Source organism: Colletes gigas, unplaced genomic scaffold (genome assembly GCF_013123115.1).
Source record: "Colletes gigas isolate AHSC1104 unplaced genomic scaffold, ASM1312311v1 Colletes_gigas_Sc00018, whole genome shotgun sequence".
In the NCBI taxonomy this organism is placed as follows: domain Eukaryota; kingdom Metazoa; phylum Arthropoda; class Insecta; order Hymenoptera; family Colletidae; genus Colletes; species Colletes gigas.
In genome coordinates, this window is record NW_025106647.1 from 3,130,323 (window position 1) to 3,148,253 (window position 17,931).

General features: G+C 32.4%; 1 protein-coding gene across 1 annotated transcript in view; it reads right to left on the bottom strand.

Annotated features, from left to right (window-relative positions):
* Window positions 1–17,931, bottom strand: part of LOC122400463 (HIV Tat-specific factor 1 homolog) — a 114,650-nt gene that overhangs the window by 81,080 nt on the left and 15,639 nt on the right. The window lies entirely within an intron of this gene.

Below are 17,931 nucleotides of genomic sequence, written 5' to 3' on the forward strand. Positions count from 1 at the left end.
ATTAATTTTTGGTGAATGAACGCCTTGTCAGGACGTGCATATTGCAATATTATGTCGTAGCAAATGCAATAACTTCACTCACTTTCTGTTGAAAAAAAAATAAGGGTTGTACTTCCGAATGACACCCTTCTCCGATTGACATGAAAGGAGGATGTTAAAAAAGTGCCAAATTTGTACCCCTAAAATAACTATAAGGGACCATTCTACAGATTCTGCACTTCGAATTTTGCACAATTGTTTATAGCAAATGTGATGGGAAAGTCGCGAAAAATGTGGTTGAAGTTGGCGATGCTACGAAAGACGAATTATAACTTTCTGACTTCAAATGACTATAACTTTGAAGTGAATGCATAGAACGTAACAATTCCGATGCTATTTTGTAAAGAAAAGTCAATATTTATATAATATGCAAGGAAATGTTGCCCAGACTGTTGGTTAGTAACAATAAAACGCAAGAGATTAAGATGATGTATTAGGATGCAAATATTCCTCAAAATATGTTTAATGATATACTGTAACTCTTTCCTAGGATGGAATTAAATGCATTCAATATGAAAAACTGTTATTATATTTCATCCCCTTCTTCTTTGGATCATAATTTTTTAATGAATTTAACATTAACGATGACGTTCACAACGTATACGATATGGTTATTATCGTGCGATCTGAAGTGTTTATACTAGAGGTATTTATCTGGACAAACTAACACCACTATGGCTTTCCACGATACCTTTTCCTTCGTCTGGAATTGGACTACAGTCTTATAGAAGATGCTATCCAGTGCAAACCAAGCGATTCCTAGATTTTTTTAGATTTGAGATTTTATTTTATTTTGGAGACATTTTGTATTACGATTTTTGTAGTGTGCTTGTGTAGTGTACTTTGTAGTCTAGTGTGATTTGTGTAATGTACTTTGTAGCCTAATGTAATTCTTGTAATGTATTGTATAGAAACTGCATTATTGGTAGCAAGTCACTTGCAAAGTTAGCTCGAAACAAATACCGGAAGTGTAATGACAATTGGTATTGTGTGGGATGCTATCGAAGCAGAAATGTCAATAGCACGGGTGACAGCACTTTTTCAAAAGTAGATTTGCTTTGTGAAGCAGTACTCAGAGCTGAAAAGTGTTTCTGAACATTGACAGAAGTCATTTGTCAAGAAAAATGGGCATCTTTACACAGTTCGTTACTTGCTGAAATTGTTGGACATACTTGTGAGTGTAAAATAGGCCAAAGTGTAGTGGGGTGTTGTTCACATATTCTAACAGTATTATGGTACTTCAGATTTGCGCGACATCAAACATCCATACATTCACCTGCCAACTTCCTCAACAGATACTTAATCGAAGAAATATCATTTGAAGAAGAAGGGGATGACATATAAAATAATTCTTCATATTGAATGCATTTAATTCCATTCTAGGAAAGAGTTACAGTATACCATTAAACATATTTTGAGAAATATTTGCATCCTAATACATCATCTTAATCTCTTGCGTTTTATTGTTACTAACCAACAATCTGGGCAACATTTCCTTGCATATTATATAAATATTGACTTTTCTTTACAAAATAGCGTCGGAATTGTTACGTTCTATGCATTCACTTCAAAGTTATAGTCATTTGAAATCAGAAAGTTATGATTCGTCTTTCGTAGCATCGTCAACTTCAGCCACATTTTTCACGACTTTCCCATCACATTTGCTATAAACAATTGTGCACAATTCGAAGTGTAGAATCTGTAGAACGTTGCCTTATAATTATTTTAGGTGCTTGGCGGGGTACAAATTTGGCACTTTTTTAACATCCTCCTTTATAGGAGATGAAGGTGAGGGGGTGTAGATCACAAATATAGAATTTTAGCTTCGGGTATTTAATAGTTTCCAAGATCTTGGGCAAAAAATTTTACTCTGTACTTCCGAATGTCACCCCTCTTCAACTGATATGAAATTTATAGGGGATGGAAGAGAGGAAATGTGGATCCTAAATATACAATTTTAGCTTCAGATATTAGGTTAGATTTGGCTATTTTTCATTTCGCCACTATGCATATTTAGATTGAATACAATAGTGTATTGCTACCTAACAGTTTCCTGACAACGAAATTAAAATTTTACGTAAAAACCCATTTCCCGTGGAGCACCACATAGAATAATTTATGCATGGTATTATTCCATCACTGGATCATGTCCAATTGCTCGAACCAACTACTCTATGTGATAATTCTATTTTTTATTAATCGAAGATAAACGTATTTTTTCATCTGTAAAAATACCCTGTTATCGAGATACCTTTAAATGCACCTTTGCAATTACAGAAGTTCTTGTTTGTATCTTGGTTCCCAGAAAAGCTTGCTTCGAATTTTAATTCTATCTATATCACTGCATGTCAGGAGAGTACGACGAACGTTTTGAATGTTCATATTAACTCCAGCTTGGCGAGGAATTTCCTTTGATGTAGCGTAAGAATTGGAAGCAGCACACAATATTGCGCTCATGATCGAATAATATTTTACTGTTCTACATATTTTCCCTTTTTCCGTAACCATCCACCTATTTTAATAAATTACACGTGACATTTCTTCTATTAAATAAAAGACGTTCTTCTCACTATTAAATTATTGCTCATATTTAATATTAAATATATGTCTATTACTGTAAGTATTACTTTGTCCCAACTCGTGTTCATATTCTTTCAACGGGAACATACCGACAATGAGTCACAAGTCGCGTCAAACTAATTGCAAGTTACTTTTCCATGCTCGTACTACGTAATATTTACATGTTGCGAGCAACTTTCAACCTATCATAATTACAACGTGAAAAATTAAAGACACCACGCCGTGTGCTATTTTTTTTTTATCTGGGAGTACATTGCTAATTAAACGTAACAGTTCACGAAACGAAAAAATATTTGTCACAAAAAAATCTGTTACAATTATTTTAAAATGTTTGGATGCATTTTTGTTCAACATGCATTACGTGAATACGACAAATATTATATTGTATTCGATATAAACTGCAACGAAATTATAATTTATACAACAAATAATTTTGTACGATAACAGTTCAATAATACTTTCACGTGTTTCCATGTGAGATAGACTGCTTAGAAAATGGTATTCGATTTAGAATAATAATAGGCTTCGTAAATTGATCCCATTATCTATTCGTGTTACAACACTGCAAAGACTAAACGAGAGATAAATGGGAGAACTTTCCCACAGTCCAAATACGATCGAATCTACGAACAGATTAATAAGTAAATTAGTTGAGAAGATACAGAGACGTGAGCGGTAACCGTCCAATAGTAATTACGTAGATGAAGAGTTACGGTTCTCATGGAATCGAGAGTATTTTTAGAGTGTACATAAAGCGAACGGTTGCCGCCATATTAAGAGATTGCTTGTAAAGTATCTATTTGATACATCTAATGGGCTAGGCATTTCTATACGTGTGGTCTGTGAGGCGAAATAAGTCAGACGATTTCCTAGATCTAAAAATTTCATCTTTGATCATGGGCATCTTTAGATCATGAATGACTTCATTAGTGACGCACCAAAGAGCACTGCAAATGAGCCTTCGCGTCCGAATTGTTGCCTCGAAATTTAATTTCATACGTATGCAAGGTGTTCATCTTAACTCACAAAACAATGTTTGCAATAAAAATTAATACGTACTTGGAGAAGAACAAAGTGCAACTTTTATCAAAGAAAAATTTGTTTGTTGGAAAAAAAATTCATATTGATTCTTTAAATTATATTTTTGACTTTATTGCATTTTAGCCGATGAAAAAACGAATTCAACGAGCTATATAACGATTTATGAATGCATTTTAGCTTATTATTAAATGGTTTTATATTTGTAAAAAAATTTATTTTTAATTACCGTAGTTGAAAATTTTTAGTTTTGAATAAATTTTAAATTAATTTGAAAGAGTCGAGGATATTTTCCAACAGAATGTAAATAGTAAGCATACATCTTTATCACTTTTTAAAAATCGTAAAATCTTCAAAAATGAATATCGCAAAAAGTCTGTACTTTTCATAAGGTTGGAACATATGGAACATATTTATATTTTAATAACGTATTCTGCAAGTGTAGAAAATGAGGTAAAATTTTTCTGACGCACTTACGAAAATGGGTTAACGGTACTACACTCCCGGAATATAAGTTATAAATTACGTTCTCATATTTTTCGTATAGATTTTTAAATATACATTTTTAACTTTATTTTTTAGATCCAATAAACTTGATGAAACAGCCAAACATTATAAATGGATGAGAAATAGATTAAATCTAGTAGAATATTAATTAGTTCTATGAGAAACTGGATGAACATTTAATTCCATATTATTGTCATTACAAATGCAAAGCTATATTCATTTATTATTTAAATAAAAGCACATTAGTGTAAAAGAAGGAATATAATGATGTTTTTACAGTCGAGTTGCAGAAGACTGCTTATAAATAAACAATATATAATATAATAGAATTAATATTAAGACTTATAATTTAATTATAAATTGTAAACTTGATTTTTGAACGAGGTAATTTTAATGGGAATATACAATTTTCGAAATAATTTACCTTTAGAAAAAAATCGTTTTGAACGTCCAATTTTGTATTCCAAAATGCATAAATTTTCATACAAAGGGTATAGCCGAATAAGGGGGTCAAATGTGCCCCCAAACCGAATGGAACGAGCCCGGGGTCATTCGATAGCAAAAAAAAAATAACCCATGTGTGCAAATTTTTAACTTGAAATCTCGACCGTGGGGGTAGTAATGGGGTGAAAACGAAAATCATGTTTTTGAATTATTTCTCTTGACCTATTGAGTAAAAAAGTGTAAAAAAATTCAGAGACATTTCGGGTACCGGGGCACATACTTTGGGAGATTTTCAGATTTTTTGATTGAAGAACCAGGTAGTGAAAAATAAAAAACAGCAAAAAATGCCGAAAAATGCCGATTACGTATTGAAGGAGGCCCGGAACTACTTTTATACTTTTACAGTAAACAGGTATTACTATTACTATTACTCTCAATTTTTTTCAGATTTTTCATTTTGGTGCGCCGCAGTGAAAAAAAATAAAAACCGAGTTTTTCCTCGTTTTCTGCGTATTAGAGTAACTTACACGTTGAATTTTTATGCATCCTTCAATATATAAGTGTTTTGTAGACTGTTTAATGTTTCTACACTAAGCAGAATTACATAACAATTGAAACAAATAAAATAAAGCCAACCGCTGAGCGCAATATATCCTAGAAAATCAACGATATTTTCAACGGCGTCGATGGCGCAGCGTTAGAGTGTCCGACTGCTGAACCGCTGCAAGTTTTTTTACCATAGGTTCGAGTCTCTCTTCTGGACTTAGGATTTTTTTTTCTTCATTATTTTTTTTTTCAAATTCTAACTATATAACAATGCTTTATATTTATTTATAAATGTTCTGAAAGCATTTTACAAATATTTTAACCTGAAATATGTATAAATATAGTTTTGGAGTGTTTTTTGCGTTTTTATTTTTTTTGTCAACCACGATTATTGTTTAACATCTCTTACACTGAAATTAATGTGAAATGTTAGTTTTCAAATCTCTTACCTTTGACTATTGTGAATGGATCGAAGCAGAAGATTGTATATAGCTTACTATTACTTCTTCTCGCCCTTCGATCAAGCAGATCTTTCCTTCTTTTTCTCTTTCTGTGATAAATATGAATGTTTGCTACGGCTTCAGTATCTAACGTAGACATGTAAGGGCCATTCCACGCCAAATCTATTAACCCACTCTCTGCCAATGATACTTTTTTCTAATAAACCCATTTTTAAGTACCAGTTTGATCGTTTCATGCTTATTTTTGAATGAAGTATCATTGCTCGATGGAAACCACGGGGAAAAAATTCTATTTACGGGAACATACCAATTATCACAAGCCATATCTTACTTAGCAGAAGTTATGGATGAAGATAATAATATAATTGTTCGTTGCCTTAAGCAGACAAAAAATATTATTAAATGTGAAGTGAGATCGCGTCACATCAATAGTAAAACATATAGATGTTACATTAACTACGTACCAAATTCAATTGGTTACTCCGGGATTAAACGCTATTGTTGCGAATGTGCGAATGGTAACCGTACTGTCGGTTGCTGTTCACATGTCGCAGCAATAATTTATTATTTATCGCATGCTCAGTACCTTTCACCAATTGTACGTGCTGCAGAAATTCTGAATAACTTATTTAATATCGAACATGTAAATCCCGTAATTAACGTCGACAGCGACCAAGATTGAGCCATGCTTTTTTTTATTTCCAACACTTATGTCCGCCATTTACTCTCATCCGATCCATGTAATCACTTCTAACCCATCCTTCGCCTTTCCTGATGGAAAAAGCTCACCACCTTCCCGTGGTTTCCATCGAGCAATGATACTTCATTCAAAAATAAGCATGAAACGATCAAACTGGTACTTAAAAATGGGTTTATTAGAAAAAAGTATCATTGGCAGAGAGTGGGTTAATAGATTTGGCGTGGAATGGCCCTTACATGTCTACGTTAGATACTGAAGCCGTAGCAAACATTCATATTTATCACAGAAAGAGAAAAAGAAGGAAAGATCTGCTTGATCGAAGGGCGAGAAGAAGTAATAGTAAGCTATATACAATCTTCTGCTTCGATCCATTCACAATAGTCAAAGGTAAGAGATTTGAAAACTAACATTTCACATTAATTTCAGTGTAAGAGATGTTAAACAATAATCGTGGTTGACAAAAAAAATAAAAACGCAAAAAACACTCCAAAACTATATTTATACATATTTCAGGTTAAAATATTTGTAAAATGCTTTCAGAACATTTATAAATAAATATAAAGCATTGTTATATAGTTAGAATTTGAAAAAAAAAATAATGAAGAAAAAAAAATCCTAAGTCCAGAAGAGAGACTCGAACCTATGGTAAAAAAACTTGCAGCGGTTCAGCAGTCGGACACTCTAACGCTGCGCCATCGACGCCGTTGAAAATATCGTTGATTTTCTAGGATATATTGCGCTCAACGGTTGGCTTTATTTTATTTGTTTCAATTGTTATGTAATTCTGCTTAGTGTAGAAACATTAAACAGTCTACAAAACACTTATATATTGAAGGATGCATAAAAATTCAACGTGTAAGTTACTCTAATACGCAGAAAACGAGGAAAAACTCGGTTTTTATTTTTTTTCACTGCGGCGCACCAAAATGAAAAATCTGAAAAAAATTGAGAGTAATAGTAATAGTAATACCTGTTTACTGTAAAAGTATAAAAGTAGTTCCGGGCCTCCTTCAATACGTAATCGGCATTTTTCGGCATTTTTTGCTGTTTTTTATTTTTCACTACCTGGTTCTTCAATCAAAAAATCTGAAAATCTCCCAAAGTATGTGCCCCGGTACCCGAAATGTCTCTGAATTTTTTTACATTTTTTTACTCAATAGGTCAAGAGAAATAATTCAAAAACATGATTTTCGTTTTCACCCCATTACTACCCCCACGGTCGAGATTTCAAGTTAAAAATTTGCACACATGGGTTATTTTTTTTTTGCTATCGAATGACCCCGGGCTCGTTCCATTCGGTTTGGGGGCACATTTGACCCCCTTATTCGGCTATACCCTTTGCTTATAAATTTTGATAAATTCTCATTAATATATATCAGTTTACTTACTAAATCTATTTTACTTTTCATGTCCATGTAGTATGTAAAACTATACATAAATGTACTTCCAATATTATAAACAGTTTGACGTTCTTTAACGTGCACGAATCTGGCAGTTAATACTTAAAGTAATTTACGAAACGCGTTTCCCTCCAAGTAAATTACTGTTAAACGTGCGTCATAAAGCTCTTCAATATTGTATTCAAAAGAATATGAAACAGGAAACAGCAAAAACTTTATGTGAAACTATAGAACTCTATAAAAACAGTATAATATCAGAGATACAAAAAATGGAGAAGAATGAATGTGCAGTTATTCAATTCGAAAAATGATAGAAAGCAAACCTTTAATTTCATCCAACGCGAGAATTATGAAGGAAAATTTGAATAATTTATCTACTCGAAAATCTCGTTCCATTTTATGTTACTAACCTGAATGTTGTTTGACCTCGTTCTTTGGAACGAATAGTTGAATAGCAGCCATTAAATAAAAGACTTTTCTGATACCAATTTCTATAATTTTAATAATACACAACACGCGCAGCAAATATATACATATGTATATTCTCATTAAATTAAACATCTATAACCTCTATAACGAAGAATTTTGTAAGATATTGCATCTTGTTGTAATAAATACATGTACATACTTCTACAGAAGAATGGCAATGAATGTGTTGAATGAGCAATGGATCGAATCTGACTACCATACAGAAATCAAAAAATTTCAAATTATTCTGGAAAAATTATTTTTAGTTGCGGGGGTCAATTACAATCATTTTTGGCGAATAGACATAAACCCGAATTCCTACGCACTTTCGAGAAAAAAATTCATTACCGAAAATATAATGTGTGACCAGAAATGGTTCCCCAAAATTTCATTCATATCTTTAAAATATCATAACTCCTGAACGGATTGGAGGATTTTAATGTTTCAAAATTCAAACAACGCGTATTTTGGTGAAGAATATGTAGAAATTCCAAAAATGTTCGAAAGCTTGTTCCTTCACCCTGTAAAGTGAACAAAACCCACAAAAATGGTCCAATTTTCAAACGGCCATAACTCCTGCAATAGTGATTGTGTTTCAATGAAATTTTTTTCTGTAGTAGTGCTCATGGGCACCTACAAAAAAGTATTAGACAACATTTTCGTAGAGTGTCAAACAAAGTTACTAAAAATTAAAAACGAATTTTTAAGAAAAATCGAGAAGGGGGTAGAGGTGTCTAAATTTTTCGGCGAAAATGAAAAGTTTCAAATCGTTCTGAAAAAATTATTTTCGGTTGCGGTGATCAATTACAATCACTTTTGGTGAATAGACATACTCCAGAAATCCTACGCATTCTCGAGAAAAAAATTCAGGAAGATGGACAAATTTTTCGGCGAATTTAAAAAATTTTAAATCATTCTAAAAAAATTATTTTTAGTTACAGGGTTCAATTACAATCATTTTTGGTGAATAGACATACAAAAACACGGCGTCATGACTGCGAGTTTTAAACTCTAACAGAATGTGAGAAATAACTATTAAAATAATCTAAGCTCATGTTAAAGATCGTTGATTATAACTAACAAAATTTAATTGGTCAATAATCAATTAAAGGACGGAAGAGGAATTTAAACATTAACCAGTATTCCTAATGATATTAAAATCTTTTAATGCTTTCAAGATCTTTCCCTCAGTTTCTCGATGAGGACTCCTTTTGCTTAGCTATTTGAAGTATCTTGGTCTCCTGTCGTAATTGATTGTGCAATAAACGTATAATCAAAGACGATATATCAATAAAAACCTAAAATACTATTTAACTTCAATTTTAATATTAGAAGAACTTACGCAAAAAGTTTAAGTTATTGTCTGATTATCGAATAGCTTTAACGAGCTTGTTAAAAATAATCCTCTGCTTTCTGAAAGACATCGACAGTAATAAGACGAGCTTTTTTTAACTTTGTGATTCCCCATGTTCCAGGAAAATGTAATTGTTCAAGTTCACTGAAGATTCTGCCACAGTTTGGATAACATTATTATTCTCATAATAATAAACATTTACAAAAGTGAATTTACGAGATAAACAATTTTAAATATTAATCTACATAATTAAGTCTTTGCAAGCCTAAAATCAACTATTTCTCTTCTTATTTTTCTGATACCTATTTAGAAATTAATAATAAATTCCCGAAACGAAAGAACTCTATATAGCATAGTAACGAAATTCCAACAATTTTTAAATGAGAAAAATATGTTTTTTGCTGTTTTATTATTAATAGTATATCATGTTGTCCCGTTAATTTTTACGAAAATTCTATTTCGATGTAACTGTTCGACGCGTTCATGCTTTGATAAAATGAATCGATTCTCTTTGCAGGTCCTGCAACTGTGTTAATGCAATTTCGACGACGTTCTTTGACTGTACGTCATCGCGTCATAACAAAGTACAAAGTACGCGTCAAAATGGAACGCGTAAAAACGTGCTTTCAAAAAGTCTGGAATTTTACAGTCTTCCCGGATATCATTTAATAGTGGAAAATAACTCGATAAATGTTCGACTGCAGCGAACTTTAACGACAAGCAAGTCTAAAATACCCTTAAAACTTGTTTGCTTGAATGTTTTTTGGCTAGTTACTATGGAGCTCTAACGAGCTTGTTAAAAGTGATCCTTTTCTTCTTTCAAACCATCGACAATAATAGGAGTCTTTTAACTTTGTACCATAGTATGGAACGCTCTTTACTCTACGTTTACAAAATAATTTTCATTGGAAATAATTCGTCTCCCATAATAACACAATTAAAAACGTACAAATGTATATAATATAATTTAACAATGAAATCACCACGTAATTAAGATGTTTGCAAAACATTTTAGGATCTCAAATACAGAATTACTATATTCAAACTTATTTCTTAAAACAAAATAATCATAGTGTGCACTGTTAATTCCTTTCCAATTCTTTTCTATATTTTCCTTTCTCCTAAACTACTGTAAAAAAATACTGTTATTCATGTTTGAAATTTTTCATTTTATTCGTAAAATATTTGTTTAAACACTGAAGAAGAGAACACAGAAATTTGAGATTCTTTAAAAAATAAGTATTATAATTGTGAATTAATTCGAATAACCATGACATTTTTTTTTCTTTATAAATCTTGGACAGAAAATACAAGATAGGGGTGGGGTACCTTCCAAAAGTAAACTGGCTTATAAAATATCATGTTCGTCGTCGCCCAAAAGTCTCGATGGATCCAAAACGTTGAGGTAAAACTAACATTTTTACTACGACGGATCCAATGAAACGCTATGAAATGAAATTGCTTCCAAGACTGCGGTAAACTAAACTTAGGTGTAAACCCGCTTCGAAAATACCGCGGCCGGGCCACCATGAAACAACCGCGTGCCAATTAGATAGAAGGGATATTTATCTGACAGCAGCATCTGTGAGACGTTTGACGTTCAATTGATATTGCTTTGGCCAGTACACGAACCGTCGTCAAGCCGTTATTCTTCCAGCCTAGACGTGCTCGGGCACTACTTTCAAGGAATTACATCTCCCAGAGACAATTCCACTATTAACGAAGTCGTCGCGGAAATTTATCGACGTCCCCAGTGCATTCTGAAGGGTAGTTCGCGACCGGATTTTATCTCGCCTCTCGACATCCTTTAACCCCTTTGCACTCCAAGGACCCGGTAGCAAACCCGTTCAAAGTCTCATCTGAAACTTTCTTTTTCAAAATTGTGTATTACATAACTCGATTAATGTCTAGTCCGGAAATTGAATAATAAATGAATTAACAAGTTGTCAGATCAAAACTGTATAATATTCTACGAGACTAGAATTTTTATTTTTAGACCATTTATAATCTACGTAAAATTTGTTTTAGTACTTTTTTAAGAGAATTAATTTTTCTAGTTTCATAGTGATAGACCCTATGGCCCATATATGTATAACTGACGTGACGGTGATACTTCCTACACTCGCCAGCAGAGGGCTACGCTCAACCTTTCTCTCTCACAAGTGCTCGAGCGACCACCTATTAGTAAGTATACACTCCTCGACTGACTATTGAATGTCCCAACATTTGAACCAAGACCTGTTAGGGTTGCTTTTAGGGTAGCCTAATGGGTAGTCTCACTAGCAGACCTCAGGGACAAATTATGGACCCATTTTTAACAATATAAGTAAGATTTTAAATTTACTGAAAAAAAATACGAAACGAAAAAGAAACATTTTGCATGCTCCTATAAATAGAAGAATGAAATCGCGATATAAGTCTAGAAGCATCCAATGTATACACGAAGCTCAAGGAAGCGAAGAACACGTTGCTCGTACACGGGGCCATTATTTCGCATGTGAAGCGACTTAATAAATCACTCGGATCGCGCAGAAAAAGAGGAAACAAGAGGGCCTGGCCCCCGATATTTTAATTCCTGTAATTAAATGAAAATTACAGCCTGTTAAGGCGCAAACTACAGCCGTGCAAAACGAGAAACGGAATCGATGGACGAACACAACATGTTCGACAAAAGGGCAAAAAACATCGAGAGGAAAAAGGAAGTGAAATGAAAACGGAGCAATTAAGATAAGAATGTGATAGAATGTGTTCAAACAGCAATTGGAGTGTGCATAATAAAAATACACGGTTGGCCAGTGGACAGTAAATACGAATTACCTTTGGAACCACTCCGTTTTCCTGGATTCCGTCCAGAGTTAGAAATGAAAAACGGCACGGAGTATTTCGCCAGAATGCAAACAATGACTAACGACACCTGCGGAAAGCATGCTTCATGAATCTTAAGAATGTCGGCTTGGAAATGTTCGAAAGACTGAAATATCTCGTCCAAAATAGTCTATATTTTGAACTATGGAATATTGTACAGTTAATTATATTTGAAATTAATGAAAGCATTTAATTGACACTAATCAAAGTTGGGCATTTTTTAATGAAGATCCATTCCAATAAATTTTCATTCAAATAAACGTTTTTAAGGCTTGAAAATAAAATTAGTACTTTTCACGTAAGAAAAATAATTTTTTTGCCAATAAAATCTTCAGATGTTTACAGCATGTAAATCCTATAAATGTGGTGTACCTTCAAAAAATTTATAAATGATACGTTAGAATTTTTAAAAATTTCGAAAATCACAAGTCAGTTTTTTTATGAATTTTGAATTTATTGCTTTGTAGAATAAAATTTAATGTGACAAATATCTACTGATAAGACAATTTAACGATTCGAATATTTAATCTGTTAATTGCTTACTTATAGAATAAAATTACTTATACATATATAATATTTCTCAAAATCCAAATTAAAGGTCGAAACATTTACATTAAATAAATTACTGATTGTCCAAACTATAATTTTCCTAATACTTATCTCGAATATGACAGGTAACATTTATTTGTCATTTCGTATCATGCAACGCATATTTAACGGGGCTAAAATTGTTCATTTTTATTATTCAACAAAAATACATTGGCACATTTTCCATACAACTGTTATTCAGCTAAAGGTGAAGGATTACGTATTCATTGTATGTAAAGTGCATTGCCACAAGAGAAATGCAAGCAACGAAAGAACGAGTATTAGCCTATGTTGTACGTCTGTTTTTAATATTTTTTGTTAAAGCAAAAACTCACGGGGAACATGTGCACGTAGAGTGGGTATTTGAGTTCAAGGACGAGGAAATAATGATAAACATAATGCATGTTTGTTCAGCTGTTGGCAGCCGTGAGACATGAAAATACGATTTATCGGAAGACCTGCTGCATTCTCTACGCATCTTATTACGCAGAAACGGTGCAAAAATGACAGTCATTATATTTGTTCAAGAAATTAACACGACCATTTTGTAACAGCGTGTAATTGATTCGCAAAGAAATATTTAATCCCTTGAAAAGTCGACGTAATATATTACCTCGTTAAATATTTGGAAACATATTTATTGGATCATACTAAACAGCTAAATTAGCTAAAATTGAGCTGTTTCGTATGGTGCAATAAATACTCATCTTGCAACACGTCATTAGCGATAACTAATGACTCTATAAACATGTTAAAATTATCGTTTGCAAATATAAATATAATTTTCGACATATGTAGCTTGACTTTTTTAAACAGTTTCTCATTCTTAAAAAATAAAAGTGTATTATTGGTCATGATTTCGTTGAAATGATTGTTTACTCTATGTGCCTCTTTCCGTACCGTCTTATATAGCCATCAATTATTTATAACATTCACAATCAAACAGAGCAGCCATGGAAACATGTAACTGTCAAACGACCATGATTTCAATTTCAAATTTACTCATCCTTGACAGATGACAAATGTCAAATCGAGTCAGTTGAACTTCTTTCGCATTCACTTATGATTCTACATGGTGATGTAACGTGCAAGGTATTCGCGATTGTGCGAAACGCATACAATCCGTATTAAACTTTCTACCATCCGCGGAAAGAAATGCTTATCTATCGATACTCATAATTGATTTGTTCGCGTATGTAAGTTCGTTTATGAAATGATAAACTAAAAGTAACATTAATCATTATGAAAATTATCATCTGTTGCCAGACAATGTAGTCAACAGAATTAAATAAATTCATTTTATACATTGGGTTTTTGTTACTTTTCAATTGCAACGTATATTAAACAATTTCATTATGGAGATAAATTTCTTAACCCTTTTTCTATTTTTGTAGCAACTTTCTTATTTAGAATAAGACTCGTAGATATAATTTTAATATTGATTTTATATTCTCAGATTTAATTTATTTTCCCATTATGGGATAATGAAAGCTTAATCTTTTATAATTTTTATAAAATTGCGTTTGTTTATAAATTTCATAGTGCTTCTACACGAACAATTGGATTCTGAATGTTTGTTTATTTTTTATTACCTCCAGTTCTCTGGATAATGGCTTGAAACAACCTCCCACCATCAGGTTTTATTATAGTCGGGTGCCCAAAAAGTGGGGAAAGGAGCCACGATTGGCTCGCGAGCCGTCAGTTGGCCAATTTTCAATGTTATAGAACTACCGTACCCAACAGGACATCAAATATTACACGTTACAACAAATATTACTCATTTCAAATTTACGAAATAAACAGATAAAATAAAAATATAAAATAAAAAATGTCCAATACTATACACTGCTAGAAAAAGATAATTTTTTGTTAGTTTTCAGCTCAAATTTCGTTCCGATATTTTTTCTTGTTGGGAAAGTTATACAAAAATCCCATTAAAATTTTCGATTCGGTCCATTGTGCTGGCCGTTCGCTCACTTTTTGTACGGAACAATAGATTACGAACACATGCCTACGCGCAGAAACGTTCGTTCGATAGAAAACGCGTGACAAATTTCCAGCAACACATTTTAAGTCGTGAAATCTACGCGAGCTCGAAAGAAGCTGTTTCTCGTCCCAATTAGAGGGGAACGAGTCAGGGTACACTGATACTTTGTCGGCTGTTACCGTTCCGTTCTCTTACTCAACGAGAATATTAATGATTCGGCAATAGTACTCGTATACATTTCGACTAACCCGATTCTTCCTAACGCACGAATTCTTCGTAACCCTCGTATTTCATTCAGAGTGTGTTATCCACGTGTGTACTGTGTCGATGGCGGTTGTTGAAAAATCGCGACTGAAAAATGGACGCCGACTACACGCTGGAATGTTTCCGTCCGGCGAAGATCGATCTCTTTTAAACAGCTGACCACGTACATAGCTTTTGCACTACTTTGTCATTCGAGGGTCATTTTGAAACTCATTTTGCCGTTCCATTCATAGCAAGTGATTTTATTTCGTTATCATCGAAACGATAAAGCCGTACAAATTTTATTCGCGCATAACAAATAGAAATTTTAGATTAAATTTAGATTCATAAATTAATTTATGAATTAGAATTTATTAACGAATTTTTATGTTGTGTTACAATATTTACAGTATACAATAATGGTAAAAAATGGCGACGAAATTCACGAGCTAGATCAGAAAATACACCCTCAACCCTTTGACTCGATCAGTTGGCTGTGTGCGTTAAACGCTTATAAGCGTTTAACGTGTGTGTTACTCAAAGTGTGAAAAAGTTCTTCGCCCACAACTTGTACTTGCCTCAAAATCGACTGTAGTCAAAGGGTTAGGGATGATTTTCACAAGCGTTACTTAAGTGAATATCATTGGTATAATAACGAGAATTAAAACGTGCGTATTTTGAAAAATAGCTTCCAAGATTTCACTTATTGTTAATTGGACGGAAACCATTTAAATTGCAGCATACGTTCCGCCACTTTTAATGATGCTTTGACAGTATATTGTGGTCCATGGATGCTTATTATTGTTGCTGACATTGTTCGAGGCATCGAGGAGATATGTATTTTCATCACGAAAGTCCAAGCGCAAAATATTAAAAAAGAAGCTAAAGTAACCAAATGACAGGAGAAGTTAGCTAGCAGGGAACTTTTCGCTGCTAAGAAGAAAGAGCCTTATAGTGCCTGAATAGCTGATTAAACGTACAATATAAGTTTTCAACTTCATCACTGAAATAACAGGTACGAAAACTTAAATCGTGTTTCGCTCGAAACCACACTTTTCAAAACGGTGATAATTCAGAAGTACTTATAAATTTTGTCGTTCATTTGAATAAAATACAAAATAATTTTCATTTGTAAACAGAAAGTGGCAGGAAACTTTTAACGACAGTTATTTTAATAGTTTTCAATTTTTCTAAAAATTGTAAGTGAACTGATAAAAAAGATACTTATAAACAAGACTCTTTTACAAATTTTAAATTCCGCTCTATGCAAAAAGAGGAAAAAAACCAAGTTCTACAGATAGTTAGTGTAATTAGAATTTAAAATTCTTCATAAATTAAATAATGGCAAGTCAAAAAGGCATAGAAATTCTGAATCTCATAAACGGATGACTTGCTATATATCTAGAAATTTTAGAATACAAAAATAAGCAATTTCTATTAAATAGAATAAATATGCTTATTATTCATCTGATTAGGATAGTAAAATCGAGCCTGTGATAAAAAAACAACCATATTTTAATTTATTAATTTTTTACTTCAATTTCACTCTAAGTCTATAGGCTGATTTTTCATTACAAAAAAGTATCATCATTTTACACTTTTAAATTTAGAGGAAAGCGTGAGAATGCATGCACTGATTAGCTAATCAAATGTATGATTCTTGAATGGTATTAATTTGATGTACACACCTAAGTAACACGATAAAAGTGGAATGTAATTCAAGACCTACGACAAAGTCACTTCGTGAAATTTACCTAACCCAATAAATCGCTTCCCGCATAATTAACCCTTAAAAGACAGGACTTCGTTTGGGCCATTTATTTCAGACCTTCTCGATGGAGAGAACACCAAACTCTATTTTCTAATCTATTTGAACAAAAAACATTACTTAATTCAGAGTCGATTTATTATAGGAAATATTTCGTTTATATCAAATAAGTAGAAGCGAAAACACAAATTTTGAATAATTGTTTTTTTTTAATACCAGTTTGATAGATTGAAAATTGGAAGAATTCGAAACCAGCTTTCAGAAACTTGGAATAGAGTAAGAAATACTTATATAAATTTGAGGTCCCCATAGAATGAATTAAATGGTTGACAAACGTATGAAATAAATATTATAGAATAAAGTGGATTAATGCTTCTACTAGTATTTTATTATTATTAAAAATATTCAGTAAAAAGAAATTCTATTAGTAGTACAAATATTAAAAAACAAACTGGAAACTAAGAAACTTAAATTGAAATTATACATTTAAATAAATAAACTATTCATTACTTTTAATTTTGCATTTCTTATTTTTCACATTTCTATGTATCAAGACAATTATTCTATGTTTTCTCACGTATTATTATAGATAAGAATAAAAAGAAAGAAATAAAAAAACTTGAATATAAATCAGCAAGGAATAACGCCACCTCAATGAGAAGAAACAAAATGGCTGCTGAAGATTGGTTCGCTCCATGAAAAAATTCAACGAAATTCTTAGGTTTTTTTATTTATGAAAGCAAATATTTTCAGTAATAGAAACTATTATAATTATAATTTAATTTTTATAAACTATAACACTTTTCGTGGCTTCTATTTTTAGATGATATAAGGTTACCTTTGACCTCGGTCTAACGTACAAGAAAAGAGAAGAAAACCCATAAAATTTCATTTCTACTCTACGAGGTCTGCCAAAAAATCTTTCATCGATCATCCAAGATCA